The sequence below is a fragment of the Scyliorhinus torazame genome, chromosome 5 (assembly GCF_047496885.1).
Source record: "Scyliorhinus torazame isolate Kashiwa2021f chromosome 5, sScyTor2.1, whole genome shotgun sequence".
Classification (NCBI taxonomy): Eukaryota; Metazoa; Chordata; class Chondrichthyes; order Carcharhiniformes; family Scyliorhinidae; genus Scyliorhinus; species Scyliorhinus torazame.
The window spans coordinates 101,430,173-101,445,610 of record NC_092711.1 but is presented as its reverse complement, the minus strand read 5'-3'; the positions used below and the strand labels follow the sequence as shown (position 1 = coordinate 101,445,610).

Genomic DNA, 15,438 nt, shown 5'->3' with positions numbered 1-15,438 from the left:
AACAGCACGTCTTTCGGGTCTTGTGGGAGGAAACCGGAGCACCCGGAGGAAACCCACGCAGACACAGGGAGAACGTGCAGACTCCGCACATACAATGACCCAAGCGGGATCGAACCTGGGAGCCTGGCGCTGTGCTACCGTGCCGCCCTTATCTGCTATCCTTACCTGGTCTGGCCTACAACTCCAGACCCACAGCAATGTGGTTGACTCTTAATTACCATGGAAATGAGTTGAGGAAAGTGCTGAGATGTTTTCAAAAGGAAACGGGACAAGCACATGAGAGAAAAGGGAATGGAAAATCAGCTGAAAGGCTGAGATTGGATAGGTGTGGGAGTCAGAGATGTGTGCCGAATATGGACAGCAGCAGAATGTGTGACAGAATGGCCTGTTTGTGTCTTATATATTCACAGTAATTCAATGTAATCTCCTTTTACAGAATATTTGCAGATGCAAACATCATGTTGAGATCTGACAGAGTCACTTGATTCATCAGGATCGGCCTTTCAACGTGGAAGGAGAAATGTTTGTCTGTTTTGTCTTTCGGAAAAAAATTCAAAAATCACTGTGATTGGAAAAGAACCGAGACACAGACATCTAAGTAATTTTCCACAGTTAGCTGGAAGTGAGTTTTAACCAATCACACTGCATGAAATTAAATTGCAGCATTTACATCAGGGAGACACCGTACTCAGGCTTCAACTGATGATCCAAGTTGGAGAGACACAAGGACATTCGCACCAAAGGAATCAAGAAGCAGCAATTGGACATTCAGCTCCGTGAGCCTGTTCCACCATTTAATAACTTCACGGCTGATCTGACAGTGACCTCAAATCTGCATCCCACCTACACCGGATAACCTGTCAATAACCATGGAGAAACCGTGGAAATGTGGGGACTGTGCGATGGGACTCAATTACCCATCTGAATTGGAAACTCATCGACGTATTCACACTGGGGAAAGGCCGTTCACCTGCTCGGTGTGTGGTAAGGGATTCACTCGGTCATCAAACCTCCTGACACACCAACTTGTTCATACTGATCAGAGACCGTCTAAATTTGCTGACTGTGAGAAGAGATTTAAAAGCAGAAATGATTTACTGAGACACCAACGCACTCACACTGGGGAGAGGCCATTCACCTGCTCCGTGTGTGGGAAGGGATTCACCTTTTCATCCCAGCTTCTGCAACACCAGCGAGTTCACACTGGGGAGAGACTGTACACTTGACACGTGTATGACAAGAAATTTACTCAGTCATCCCACCTGACATCAAACCAACTTGTTCACACTGATCAGAGACCTTTTAAATGTTCTGACTGTGAAAAGAGATTTAAAAGTAAACCGAATCTGCTGAAACACCAGCGAGTTCACACGGAAACAGAATCATAGAATTTACAGTGCAGAAGGAGGGCATTCGGCCCATCGAGTGCACCGGCCCTCGCAAAGAGCTCCTTACTTACGCCCATACCTCCAACCTAACCCATAACCCCACCTCACCTTTTTGGACACTGAGGGCAATTTATCATGGCCAATCCATCTAACCTGCACACCTTTGGACTCTGGGGGGAAACCGGAGCACCCGGAGGAAACCCACGCAGACAACCCGCAGCCTCCGCACAGACAGTGACCCAATCCGGGAATCAAACCTGGGACCCTGGAGCTGTGAAGCAACAGTGCTAACCACTGTGCTACTGTGTCTCCCACGTGTGGGAGCGGTACTGGGGAGAGGCTGTTTAACTGATCGGTGTGTGTGAGGAGATTCACTCGGTCAAACAACCTGCACAGATATCAGCAAGTTCACAGGCAACAGCAGGGTTTGGATTCAGCTGTTGTTGCTGCTGTTAGTCACATCAGGGACTGAATGATGCAAGGACGTCTGTTTCCAGTGGGGCTCCACAGTTTCCGGTATATATCAATGATTTAGACTGAAATGTATGCACCAGGATTATACAAAAGTTGCTCATGTGTTTTAGACAATGAGGGAGAAAGCCATGGACTGGGTCAGATGGACAGAAAAATGGTAAATGGAAATTTAGATAATGAGAGGTGAGGAACATACTTCAGTTAACTCCCGATAAAAATAAGGTCACTTCAGGATCATGGAAAAAACTGATTGGTGGGGAAGCTACAAATAATCCTTCTTTTAAAAAAAAATTCAGACCCAATTATTATTTTGTTTTTCCAATTAAGTGGCAATTTAGCCTGGCCAATCCACCTAACCTACACATCTTTGGGTTGTGGGGGTGAAACCCATGCAGACACGTGGAGAATGAGCAAACTCCACACGGACAGTGACCCAGTGCCGGGATTCAAACCCGGGTCCTCTGCGCTGTAGTCCCAGTGCTAACCACTGCTCCACGTGCTGCCCTAGCTACAAATAATTCTAAGAACTTTATTGAACAGTTCTCAAATGGAAAGGCACTTGACCACATTACAACTAAGGATCTACAATAGACATTTGATCTAGCAAGTCATATTTAGGGCAAGATTATAAACAGAGGACATTAATTTAAAGTGATTAGAAAAAGAAGCAATGCTGAGCAAGGCTAGGAGAGTGGGCAAAGAAGTGGCAGATGGAATACAATGTGGAAAAATGTGAGGTTATGGACTTTGGAAGGAGAAATGGAGGCACAGACTATTTTCTAAATGGGAAAATGCTGAGGAAATCACAAGCACAAAGGGACTTGGGAGTCCTTGTTCAAGATTCTCTTCAGGTTAACGTGCAGGTGCACTGCAGCCCCACGGCGCCGAGGTCCCAGGTTTGATCCCAGCTCTGGGTCACTGTCCGTGTGGAGTTTGCACATTCTCCCCGTGTTTGCATGGGTTTCGCCCCCACAACCCAAAGATGTGCAGGGTAGTTGGATTGGCCATGCTAAATTGCCCCTTAATTTGAAAAAATGAATTGGGTACTCTAAATTTAAAAAAAAAATGTTTTTAAAAAGGTTAACGTGCATGTTCAGTCGGCAGTTAAGAAGGCAAATGCAACGTATTCATGTCGAGAGGGCTAAAATTCAAGACCAAGGATGTACTTCTGAGGCTATATAATGCTCTGATCAGACCCCTTTTGGAGTATTATGAGCCATTTTGGGCCCCATATCTAAAGAAGGATGTGTTGGCCTTGGAAAGGGTCCAGAGAAGGTTTACAAGAATGATCCCTGGAATGAAAACTTGTCGTATGAGGAACGGTTGAGGACACTGGGTCTGTACTCTTTGGAGTTTAGAAGGATATGGGGGTATCTTATTAAAACTTACGGGATACTGCGAGGCCTGGGTAGAGTGAACATGGAGAAGATGTTTCCACTTGTAGGAAAAACTAGAAGCAGTGGACACAATCTCAGACTAAAGGCAATCCTTTAAAACAGAGTAAGAAGTCTGACAACACCAGGTTAAAGTCCAACAGGTTTGTTTCGACTCACTAGCTTCAGGGGCACAGTTCCTTCCTCAGGTGATGAGGAGGAATTAAAACAGATGAGGAGGAATTTCTTCAACCAGAGGGTGGTGAATCTGTGGAACTCTTTGCCCAGAAGGTCGTGGAGGCCAAATCACTGAGTGTCTTTCAGATAGAGATAGATAGGTTCTTGATTAATAAGGGGATCAGGGGTTATGGGGAGAATGGAGATGAGAAAAATATAGATTAATAGAATTTACAGTGCAGAAGGAGGCCATTCGGCCCATCGAGTCTGCACCGGCACTTGGAAAGAGCACCCTACCCAAGGTCCACATCTCCACCCTATCCCCATAACCTAGTAACCCCACCCAACCCAGTAACCCTACCCAACACTAAGGGCAATTTTGGACACGAAGGGCAACTTATCATGGCAAATCCACCTAACCTGCACATCTTTGGACTGTGGGAGGAAACCGGAGCACCCGGAGGAAACCCACGCACACACGGGGAGGATGTGCAGACTCCGCACAGACAGTGACTCAAGCTGGAATCAAACCTGGGACCCTGGAGCTGTGAAGCAATTGTACTATCCACAATGCTACCGTGCTGCCCTGATTGAATGGTGGAGCAGATTGGATGGGCCGAGTGGCCTAATTCTGCTCCTATGTCTTATGATGTGAAGAAAAACATTCTGTGCTGCATGTGGGATCATGAATGCACTGCTCGAAAATGTGGTGGAGGCAGATTCAATTGATGCCTTGAAAAGAAAATTGGACAACTATCTGTTACTGTCAGATCAGCCATGATCTTATTAAATGGTGGAGCAGACTGGGCTGAATAGCCAACTCCAGCTCCTTGGTCATCTGTTCGCATCTTTTGAGGAGAAAAATATCTACAGAGTTCAGGGCCAATGACAGCGGATTGTGACAGTTGCAGAAAGTTGGCACAGATACAATTTGTTGAGTGCCTTTGTTTTGTGCTGTCACCTTTCTATGACACTGTGTTATGAGGGAAATGCAGTGCACCAATGCAAGAGAGGCAGATTGCTCCCTCGATTTGGATTGGATTTGTTTATTGTCACGTGTACCGAGGTACAGTGAAAAGTATTATTCTGCGAGCAGCTCAAACAGATCATTTTGTACATGAAAAGAAAGTAAACTAAAAGAAAATACATAATAGGGCAACATAAGGTACACAATGTAAATATATAGACAAAGGCATTGAGTGAAACATACAGGAGTGTAGTATTAATCAGGTCAGTCCAGAAAAGGGTCCTTTAGGAGTCTGGTAATAGCAGGGACGAAGCTGTTTTCAATCGGTTTGTGCGTGTTCTCAGACTTTTGTATCTCCTGCCCGATGGAAGAAGTTGGAAGAGTGAGTAAGCTTGATGGGAGGGGTCTTTAATTATGCTACCCGCTTTCCTCAGGCAGCGGGAGGTGTGGATAGAGTCAATGGATGGGAGGCAGGTGTGTGTGATGGACTGGGCTGTGTTCACTACTCTCTGAAGGTTTCTTGCGGTCTTGGGCCGAGCAGTTGTCATACCAGGCTGTGATGCAGCCAGATAGGATGCTTTCAATGGTGCATCTGTAAACATTGGTAAGAGTCAGTGTGGACATGCCAAATTTCCTTAGTTTCCTGAAGAAGTATAGGCGCTGTTGTGCTTTGTTGGTGGTAGCGTTGATGTGCATGGAACAGGACAGATTTTTGGTGATGGAAACCCTGTGCCCCAGTGCAGGAGAGGCTGGTTGTTGGGCAGTGTTAGCTGAACATACATGGCTGGATAAAGACTAAGGCAGATGTCAAGACCCTTGGAGTGAAAACAGGTCTGGAGGGAATGGGTCAAAAAACCTGGGGAGTTGCATCTTGCATGAATCGTGAGTGTGACCCAGTGACAATTATGAACAGTAAACAAACCTATCACTGATTTGATGAGATACCGTTTCCCAGGTGTTGTAAATACTGTACATACTGTAGATCAGCCTGCTTGCTGCCCATGTCTAAGTGATATCTTATCAGAATAATGTGCTTATGTAGTAAATAAAGTATCCAAACCTCTCATTGTGCTTCATGCCCAGCATCTTGCCGAACCGTGGATCTTCTGTTTTGCTAATTGCCAAATGGCGGCTGTTACCCAGAATCCCCTGCGCTGCAGAACGTTCCCGATCAGTGAGTGTACAAGGCCAGTGCACAGGTGCAGTGTGGGTGTGTGCTCTGAGCATGCTCAGTGTCAGTCATGGTGAGAGAGTGAGGAGAAACTGGGTTGAACACAACAGTGAGCTGTACCCCTGTGAGAAGGGCATCTCCCAGTCTCTGTTAGACTCTCCTGCAGCTTCCTGTCATGGTTGAGTTGGACAAGGAACTCTCATTATATGAGCTGGAAAAGGCCATTGATTGCTGAGCAAGCAGAAAGGTGCCCGGCAAGGATGGAATTCCAGCTGAACTGCTCACACACAGAAAGTCCCATCGACTGTCCCACCTTCCTGCCCGCCCCTTTTGGGCTGTGAGACTGGTCCACAGAACAAGTGTGATGCAATAAAAAAAGCAGTGACAGAGGAGACAGCATCAACTACAGGGACATCTCACTCCTTAGAGTCAGGGGAAGACCTTCCCTTGGGTGATGTTTAACAGATTCATCTACTTGCAGACAGAGTGTATCCAGAAGCACAGTGCAGTTTCTGTGCTGACAGATCTACAGTGAACATGATCTTCTCCACACACCAGTTACAAAAGAGAACAATTGGGATTTGATCTAAAGCGTCAGTGCTGAGAAAGTGAAATGTTCTAATTACTGAGTGAAAGTAAACCTTTCAGTGTGAATCACAATTTACTGGTCCAATTGGAAATGGTACCAAAACGTTTCAATCTCTGAAGATAAACTTCAACCTTGAAGTTATGTTTCGGAACTCACAAGCTGTGGGAAGCTTTGCGAATGTTTCCTCTTCCCTTTTGTAAACAAGCAGAGAAGTTAACCCTTTCCCCCGACGATTTGAAATACAGACTGACTTTTAAAGATTTGGCTTCATCCCATTTGTCGGGGTCATATTCCCGTGCAAATCATCACGGGCGGGATGGAAATTTGCTGGAACATTTTTCTTTATAATCCTAATCTTTTTTGTCACAAGTCGTCTGACATTAACACTGCAATGAAGTTACAGTGAAAAAACCCCAGTCAGCATATTCACCGCGGTGCCTGTTCAGGTACACAGAGGGAGAATTCAGAATTGTCATGAGAGTACCTTTAAGAACTGTGTGTTTATCCAATAGCTGTAGTGGATATACCTTTAAGAAATAGGTGCTTATCAAATAGCTGCAGTGAAGACAGACAGCCCAGTTCCACCCACTCTGATATCACTGCAGCTATTTGATAAACACCCATTTCTTAAAGGTACATCCACTACAGCTATTTGATAAACACTCCCCGAACAGGCGCCGGAATGTGGCGACTAGGGGCTTTTCACAGTAACTTCATTGAAGCCTACTTGTGACAATAAGCGATTTTCATTTCATTCATTTCATAAAGGTACAGCTGGTCTTCCAACCAATCGGAGTGAATGAGGGGCGGGGCTGATCCCAGATCTCCCTCATTGGCTGAGACTGTATCATTTTGAGTTCTTCCCATTGGCCTCATGGGCACGGGTTCCAAAACTTCATTTCCTGCCTGGGCGATGTTGACCAATGGGGGGATTTGGAAGACCAGATGGACTCTGGTCCTCCAGCCAATCAGACTGCGGGCTCGGTGTAAATGAAGATTGAGCTTCACACAGACTAAAACTTCTTCCTGTGTCAAATCTCCGAGTAAAATACTTTCCACTTCAATGGACTTGAAATTAGAGTCCATTAACCCTTCTACAGAACTGTTACAAGGAACAACAAACGTTAACTCTGTTTCTCTCGCAACAGATGTGTCACAGTGGTTAGCACTGCTGCCTCATAGCGCCAGTGTCCTGGGTTCAATTGCGGCCTTGGGTGACTGTGTGGACATTCTCCCCGTGTCTGTGTGGTCCCCTCCGGGTGCTCGTTTTCTCCCACTGTCCAAAGATGTGCCGGTTTGGTGGATTGGCCATGCTAAATTGCTCCTTAGTGTCCAATGGTGTAGTGGGGTTATGGGGAGAGGTTGGGGAAAGTGCACCTGTGTGGGGAGCTCTTTTGTAGCGTTGGTGCAAACTCGATGGGCCGAATGGCCTCCTTCTGCACTGAAGGGATTCTATGATGCTGCCAGACCTGTTGAGTTAATCTAGCATTTTCTGTTTTTACTCGATATTGCACACCTTTTCAACCCACTAATTATATTTATTGAACAACTGTACCATCAACTACCAGGAGCAGTGTGTTGATGTTTCAGCTATTCTGGCCTTGGGTGACTGTGTGGAGTTTGTACATTCTCCCCGTGTCTGTGATGGTTCCCTCCGGGTGCTCCAGTTTTCTCCCACTGTCCAAAGATGTGGTTAGGTGGATTGGCCCCGCTAAATTGACCCTTAGTGTCCAAACAAAGATTAGGTGGCATTACTGGGTTACGGGGATAAACAAAGAATAGAGAAAAGTACAGCATAGGAAAAGCCCCTCGGCCCTCCAAGCCTGCGTCGACCATGCTGCCCATTTAAACTGAAATATTCTGTGCTTCTGGGGTCCGAATCCCTCTATTTCCATCCTATTCATGTATTTTGTCAAGATGTGGAGGCATGTGCTAAGTAGGGTTATCTTTCCAAGGGCCGGTGGAGGCTGGATGAGCCGAATGGCCTCCTTCTGCACTGTAAATTGAATGATTCTGCAGGATTTTTTCTCTCACAGTCTGATCCGAAGGGGCTGTCTGGTGGTATTTCCCTGATGGTGGCACAGTGGTTAGCACTGTTGCTTCACAGCACCAGTGGTTAGCACTGTTGCTTCACAGCACCAGTGTTCCGAGTTCAATTCTCGCTTGGGTCACTGTCTGTGCAGAGTCTGCACTTTCTCCCAGTGTCGGTGTGGGTTTCCTCCGGGTGCTCTGGTTTCCTCCCACAAGTCCCGAAAGATGCACTTGTTAGGTGAATTGGACATTGTGAATTCTCCCTCGGTGTACCCAAACAGGCGTCAGAGTAGGTTGACTCGGGGCTTTTCACAGTAACTTCACGCAGTGTTAATGTAAGCCTACTTGTGACAATAATAAAAATTCTGTGTTTGGGTATTTTAAGGAGCAGGTAGAACCTCCTTGGTTCTACCTGTTGTCCCCTCAGATATTCCCATCTGTTTTTGGTTAATGTGTCTGAAGTCTGGGTTCTTCCAGTCTGTCTCCAATTCTCCTTCCTGTCTCGGGTATATGGGTCTAGGTAGCTTGGTGTTGTGATTCGTGTTGTTTAGTTGTCGGTCTGTCTCCAGCAGGTATTGTTGTCTCTCGATAATGACTGCTGCTACCCTTGTCTTCTGGTCTTATGAACATATCCGTGTTGGATCCAAGCTCCCGGATTGTCTGTCTTCCTCTCTGGGTGAGATTCTGTTTGTCTCTTGTATTTCACGACTGTGACAGGGCAGAGATCAGATTGAAGGGATTCAGACATGGGAGTTCTGGGAAAGATAAGCAAGGATTTGGGAGGTGACAACATGGACAAAGAGTTTGGAGAGGAGAGGGAGGTTGAAGGGGGGGCAGTAATTTGTAAGGATGGCAGGGTCAAGGGTTTGTTTTATTGAGGATGATGGGGTGATGATGGCAGATTTGAAGGACAGAGGGACAGTACCTGAAGAGAGAGAAATGTTGACAACATCCATTGACACAGTAGTTAGCTGATCAGTGGCTCAGTGGGAATAGGGTCGATGGAGCAGGGGCTGGGTCTCATGGACAAGATGAGCTCTGAGAGGGCATGAGGGGAGCTGGGAGAGAAACTAGAGAAAGATGTGGGTTCAGGGCTTGGGAAAGGATGACATTTAGAGACAATTTGGTCCGTGGGCTCGTGGAAGGGAGGGAAGCAGCAGAGGCCGCTGATCGAATTTACTCAATCTCAGTCACAAAGAAGCTCCACAAGCTCCTCACACTTCTTATCATAGAATTTACAGTGCAGGAGGAGGCCATTCGGCCCATCGAGTCTGCACCGGCTCTTGGAAAGAGCACCCTACCCAAGGTCAACACCTTCACCCTATCCCCATAACCCAGTAACCCCACCCAACACTAAGGGCAATTTTGGACACTAAGGGCAATTTAGCATGGCCAATCCACCTAACCTGCACATCTTTGGACTGTGGGAGGAAACCGGAGCACCCGGAGGAAACCCACGCACACATGGGGAGGATGTGCAGACTCCGCACAGACAGTGACCCAAGCCGGAATCGAACCTGGGACCCTGGAGCTGTGAAGCAATTGTGCTATCCACAATGCTACCGTGCTGCCTTCTTGTTGGAGGTATGGAAGAGACAGGGGAGAGCGAGAGTACTTCAAAAGGAACTAACTTGTGTCAGAGATATTAAAAAGTTTCAGCACACTGCGTATTTAACACAAGTTTAATTTATTTGACTGTTACACAGAATATTAGCCCCTGTAAATGGGCTGGAGTTTGTTATCAGCAGAAAGAGACCCAAATGAACACGGTTCAGTCCTGATTGTGAGGAACAGCAAAATCCAATCACTATGGTTACTTGTGGCCTCGTTGGTGTCTCAGCAGGTGGGATGAAGAGGTGAATCTCTTCCCACACTCGGAGCAGGTGAACGGTCTCTCCCCAGTGTGAACTCGCTGGTGCTTCTGCAGGGCGGATAGCTGAGTGAATCCCTTCCCACACCAGGAGCAGGCGAATGGCCTCTCCCCAGTGTGAATTCGCTGATGTACAGTGAGGTTAGATGATCGACTGAACCCAGTCCCGCAGCGAGAGCACCTGAAGGGTCTCTCGTCAGTGTGAACACGTTGATGGCTCATCAGTTCCCCAGAGCTTTTATAGCCTTTCCCGCAGTCTGGACATTGAAACGGCCTCTCCCCAGTGTGAACTCGCTGGTGACTCAAGAGGTGGGCTGAAATAGTAAATCCCTTCCCACATTCTGAGCAGGTGAATGGCCTCTCCCCAGTGTGAATTCGCTGGTGCTTCTGCAGAGTGGATGAATCACTGAATCCCTTCCCACATTCTGAGCAGGTGAATGGCCTCACCCCAGTGTGAACTCGCTGGTGTCTCAGCAGGTTGGCTGAAATAGTAAATGCCACCCCACATTCTGAGCAGGTGAATGGTCTCTCCCCAGTGTGAACTCGCTGGTGTGTGGACAGAGCAGATGACTCAGTGAATCCCTTCCCACACTTGGAGCAGGTGAATGGTCTCTCCCCAGTGTGACTGCGTCGATGAGTTTCCAGATTGGATGGGGAAGTGAATCCTTTCCCACAGTCCCCACATTTCCACGGTTTCTCCACAGAGTGACTGCATTTGTGGCTTGTGAGGCCTGATGATTGACTGAATCCTCGTCCACACACACAACACGTGTACGGTTTCTCCCCACTGTGAACGATGCTTTTTCCTTCCATGTTCAAAGTACGATGATATTCAGGATATGATAAATTGAGGACTCTGTCAGATCCTGATGTGATGCTTGGTTTGAGTATCCGGACTTTGAAGCCTCCTCTTCGAACACCCTGTGAAACTGATTTAAAACAGAAAATAGAGAGTGAGAGAAAACACCAAAAACACAAAGGCAGGTTGTGAAATTGAGCTGAATGAATCTGGTAATTTGTGGGGCCGGCACTAGGATAATGTGACCATGAAAACTGCTGGATTGTCATAAAAATCCAACTGACCTCTTTGGGAGGAAAGAGGAAGCGGTGAAGAGGGTTTTGTATATCTCCAAGACATATTTAGAGAGTAGTTGGTGAAGCAAATTCGATCTTGAGCTTCATAAATAGTAATATTGATAATGAAACAATGCTTCTGGTGGCACATAGAACATACAGTGCAGAAGGAGGCCATTCGGCCCATCGAGTCTGCACTGACCCACTTAAGCCCTCACCTCCACCCTCTCCCCATAACTCAATAACCCCTCCTAACCTTATTTGGTCACTAAGGGCAATTTATCATGGTCAATCCATCTTAAAATGCTCTCTGAGATGCACTCAGTTCAAGGGCAATTAGTGCTGGGCAGTGAATGCTGGCCCAGCCAGCGGCACCCACATCCCGTGAATGAATAGAAAAGAAAATCTGCCATCCTTACCTGGTCTGGCCAACACGATTCCAAACCACAGCAATGTGGTTGACTCTTTAAATGCCCTCCGAGATGGCCGAGCAAGCCACTAGGTTCCAGGGAAATTAGGGATGGGCAATAAATGTTGGCCCAGCCAGTGACTCCCACAAATGATTAAAATAAAATCCTGGAGACTCCAGTCAGTCAATCCGGGAGAGTTGGCATCCGGTCCAGGCTGGCAGTGCATGCGCCCTGCGGCACCTTGTCCTCTGTAAAGATGGCGGCCAGTAACCCGGGCCTGTCACCGCTCAGCTCTCACTCTGGTGCTGTTTAAGACGGGACCATTAACATTTTCCTCGGGAGTTGAAGCCTCCACGGGGTATTTATGAAGCCTCCCGGCTCACTCCGCAGCTTCTATTGCTCCCTGGCCACCCACCGGCTCCAATCCTGAAAGTCGCTCGATTGTTTCTTCCCCGCTCCTCGCACCGTCAGCAACAACCTGAACTGCGCATGCACGAGTCACAGCCCGATTGGCGCATGCTCCAGTCATAGCTGGACTCTGCGCATGTGCGAGGAGCTTCTGTAATGTGGATTGAACACATTCCCAGCTGCAATGCATGATGGGTAATAACTCCGCCATTGAAATCGACATTGCTGATAGAAATTATGCTTTGCGAACCGATTCTGATTGGTACCATTGTGCCAAGGCATCAAATGTATTAAATAAATTAATAGGGCACCTACATAAACAGGCCCTCCACCACAGGTCTGTCCTGGGTGTGATTCACAACAGACCAAACACGGACAGTGAGATGTTAACGTGTTGGGGTCTGAGCAGGTTCAGGTGAACAGTGATTTGTGTCCCCCTGGACCGAATAGTTAAACTGCCCTTCGCCATTAACAATGTGCTGACATTGGATCAAATGGTTTGGGGCTTTTAAAGTTGGAGTGTTAACAAGTGGGAAAACGGAGGAAATCCCTTTGCACATGTGAAGTGTGTGAGTGATCTCCATCTGAACTGCTCCTGAACTGCACATTAGATTAATTAATGATTAACTCATATTTATTCTCATCCAGTGGAAACATTTTCCACTTGTCTATCATATCAAACCTGTTCATAATCTTACAGGATCAGGTCATCCTTCATTCCCTTTTCCAGAGAAAAGGTTTACACCCTGTCCAATCTTTCTTGCTGGGTATAACCTGCCAGTTCAGGCATAATTCAAATATCTTTTCCTGCATCTTCTCCAGTCCTTCGAGATCCATTTTACAATACAGAGACTTTAACTAATCTGAGCCGCAAACTCACCGTTGTCCCCAAATGCCTGTATGTTGCAGTGTTTTAGTCATTTTACTGTTAGCTGAACGCAAGATGGGACAGAATAAGATCCAACGAGCCAGTCTGTAATACTGTAGAACATCTACAAACTTGCCTCTTCCCCGTACTGCTAAACAGTTGACTTTTTCACTCTCCTCCACAATAGTCCTCAACACCGGCGCCCTGCAAGGGTGTGTACTTAGCCCCCTACTCTACTCCCTGTACACACACGACTGCGTGGCAAAACTTGGTTCCAACTCCATCTACAAGTTTGCTGACAATACGACCATAGTGGGCCGGATCTCGAATAACGATGAGTCCGAATACAGGAGGGAGATAGAGAACCTAGTGGAGTGGTGTAGCGACAACAATCTCTCTCTCAATGCCAGCAAAACTAAAGAGCTGGTCATTGACTTCAGGAAGCAAAGTACTGTACACACCCCTGTCAGCATCAACGGGGCTGAGGTGGAGATGGTTAGCAGTTTCAAATTCCTAGGGGTGCACATCTCCAAAAATCTGTCCTGGTCCACCCACGTCGACGCTACCACCAAGAAAGCACAACAGCGCCTATACTTCCTCAGGAAACTAAGGAAATTCGGCATGTCCACATTGACTCTTACCAACTTTTACAGATGCACCATAGAAAACATCCTATCGGGCTGCATCACAGCCTGGTATGGCAACTGCTCGGCCCAGGACCGCAAAAAACTTCAGAGAGTCGTGAACACCGCCCAGTCCATCACACAAACCTGCCTCCCATCCATTGACGCCATCTACACCTCCCGCTGCCTGGGGAAAGCAGGCAGTATAATCAAAGATCCCTCCCACCCGGCTTACTCACTCTTCCAACTTCTTCCATCGGGCAGGAGATACAGAAGTCTGAGAACACGCACGAACAGACTCAAAAACAGCTTCTTCTCCACTGTCACCAGACTCCTAAATGACCCTCTTATGGACTGACTTCATTAACACTACACCCTGTATGCTTCATCCGATGCCAGTGCTTATGTAGTTACATTGTATATGTTGTGTTGCGCTATTACGTGTTTTCTTTTATTCCCTTTTCTTCTCATTAACTTAATGATCTGTTGAGCTGCTCGCAGAAAAATGCTTTTCACCGTACCTCGGTACACGTGACAATAAACAAATCCAATCCATTCCCGTGCCACCTGGATGCCTAGATATTAATAAGAACACAAGAACTAGAAGCAGGAGTAGGCCATCTGGCCCCTCGAGCCTGCTCCACCATTCAATGAGATCATGGCTGATCTTTTGTGGACTCAGCTCCACTTTCCGGCCCGAACACCACAACCCTTAATCCCTTTATTCTTCAAAAAACTATCTATCTTTATCTTAAAAACATTTAATGAAGGAGCCTCTACTGCTTCACTGGGCAAGGAATCCCATAGATTCACAACCCTTTGGGTGAAGAAGTTCCTCCTAAACTCAGTCCTAAATCTACTTCCACTTATTTTGAGGCTATGCCCCCTGGTTCTGCTTTCACCCGCCAGTGGAAACAACCTGCCCGCATCTATCCTATCTATTCCTTTCATAATTTTATATGTTTCTATAAGATCCCCCCTCATCCTTCTAAATTCCAACGAGTACAGTCCCAGTCTACTCAACCTCTCCTCGTAATCCAACCCCTTCAGCTCTGGGATTAACCTAGTGAATCTCCTCTGCACACCCTCCAGTGCCAGTACATCCTTTCTCAAGTAAGGAGACCAAAACTGAACACAATACTCCAGCTGTGGCCTCACTAACACCTTATACAATTGCAGCAAAACCTCCCTAGTCTTAAACTCCAACCCTCTAGCAATGAAGGACAAAATTCCATTTGACTTCTTAATCACCTGTTGCACCTGTAAACCAACTTGTTGCGACTCATGCACTAGCACACCCAGGTCTCTCTGCACAGCAGCATGATTTAATATTTTATCATTTAAATAATAATCCCTTTTGCTGTTATTCCTACCAAAATGGATAACCTCACATTTGTCAACATTGTATTCCATCTGCCAGACCCTAGCCCATTCACTTAGCCTATCCAAATCCCTCTGCAGACTTCCAGTATCCTCTGCACTTTTTGCTTCACCACTTATCTTATGTGTCGTCTGCAAACGTGGACACATTGCCCTTGGTCCCCAACTCCAAATCATCTATGTAAATTGTGAACAGTTGTGGGCCCAACACTGATCCCTGAGGGACACCACTAGCTACTGATTGCCAACCAGAGAAACACCCATTAATCCCCACTCTTTATTTCTATTAATTAACCAATCCTCTATCCATGCTACTACTTTCCCCTTAATGCCATGCATCTTTATCTTATGCAGCAACCTTTTGTGTGGCACCTTGTCAAAGGCTTTCTGGAAATCCAGATATACCACATCCATTGGCTCCCCGTTATCTACCGCACTGTTAATGTCATCAAAAAATTCCACTAAATTAGTTAGACACGACCTGCCCTTTATGAACCCATGCTGCATCTGCCCAATGGGACAATTTCCAACGAGATGCCTCGCTATTTCTTCCTTGATGATAGATTCCAGCATCTTCCCTACTACCGAAGTTAAGCTCACTGGCCTATAATTACCCACTTTCTGCTTACCTCTTT

The 15,438-nt window shown here is 46.6% G+C and overlaps 1 protein-coding gene across 4 annotated transcripts in view; it reads right to left on the bottom strand.

Annotated features, from left to right (window-relative positions):
• The window catches only part of LOC140419227 (uncharacterized), a 408,534-nt gene that overhangs the window by 198,292 nt on the left and 194,804 nt on the right, over window positions 1-15,438 (bottom strand). For 3 of the 4 annotated variants that reach the window (XR_011945627.1, XR_011945625.1, XR_011945624.1), the window contains exon 2: window positions 9,841-10,969. The exons of the other annotated variant lie outside the window; for it this stretch is intronic. The gene's annotated coding sequence lies outside the window, so the exon portion shown is untranslated. Of the gene's footprint in view, window positions 1-9,840; window positions 10,970-15,438 lie in introns of those variants that run through there. 4 annotated transcript variants of the gene reach the window in all.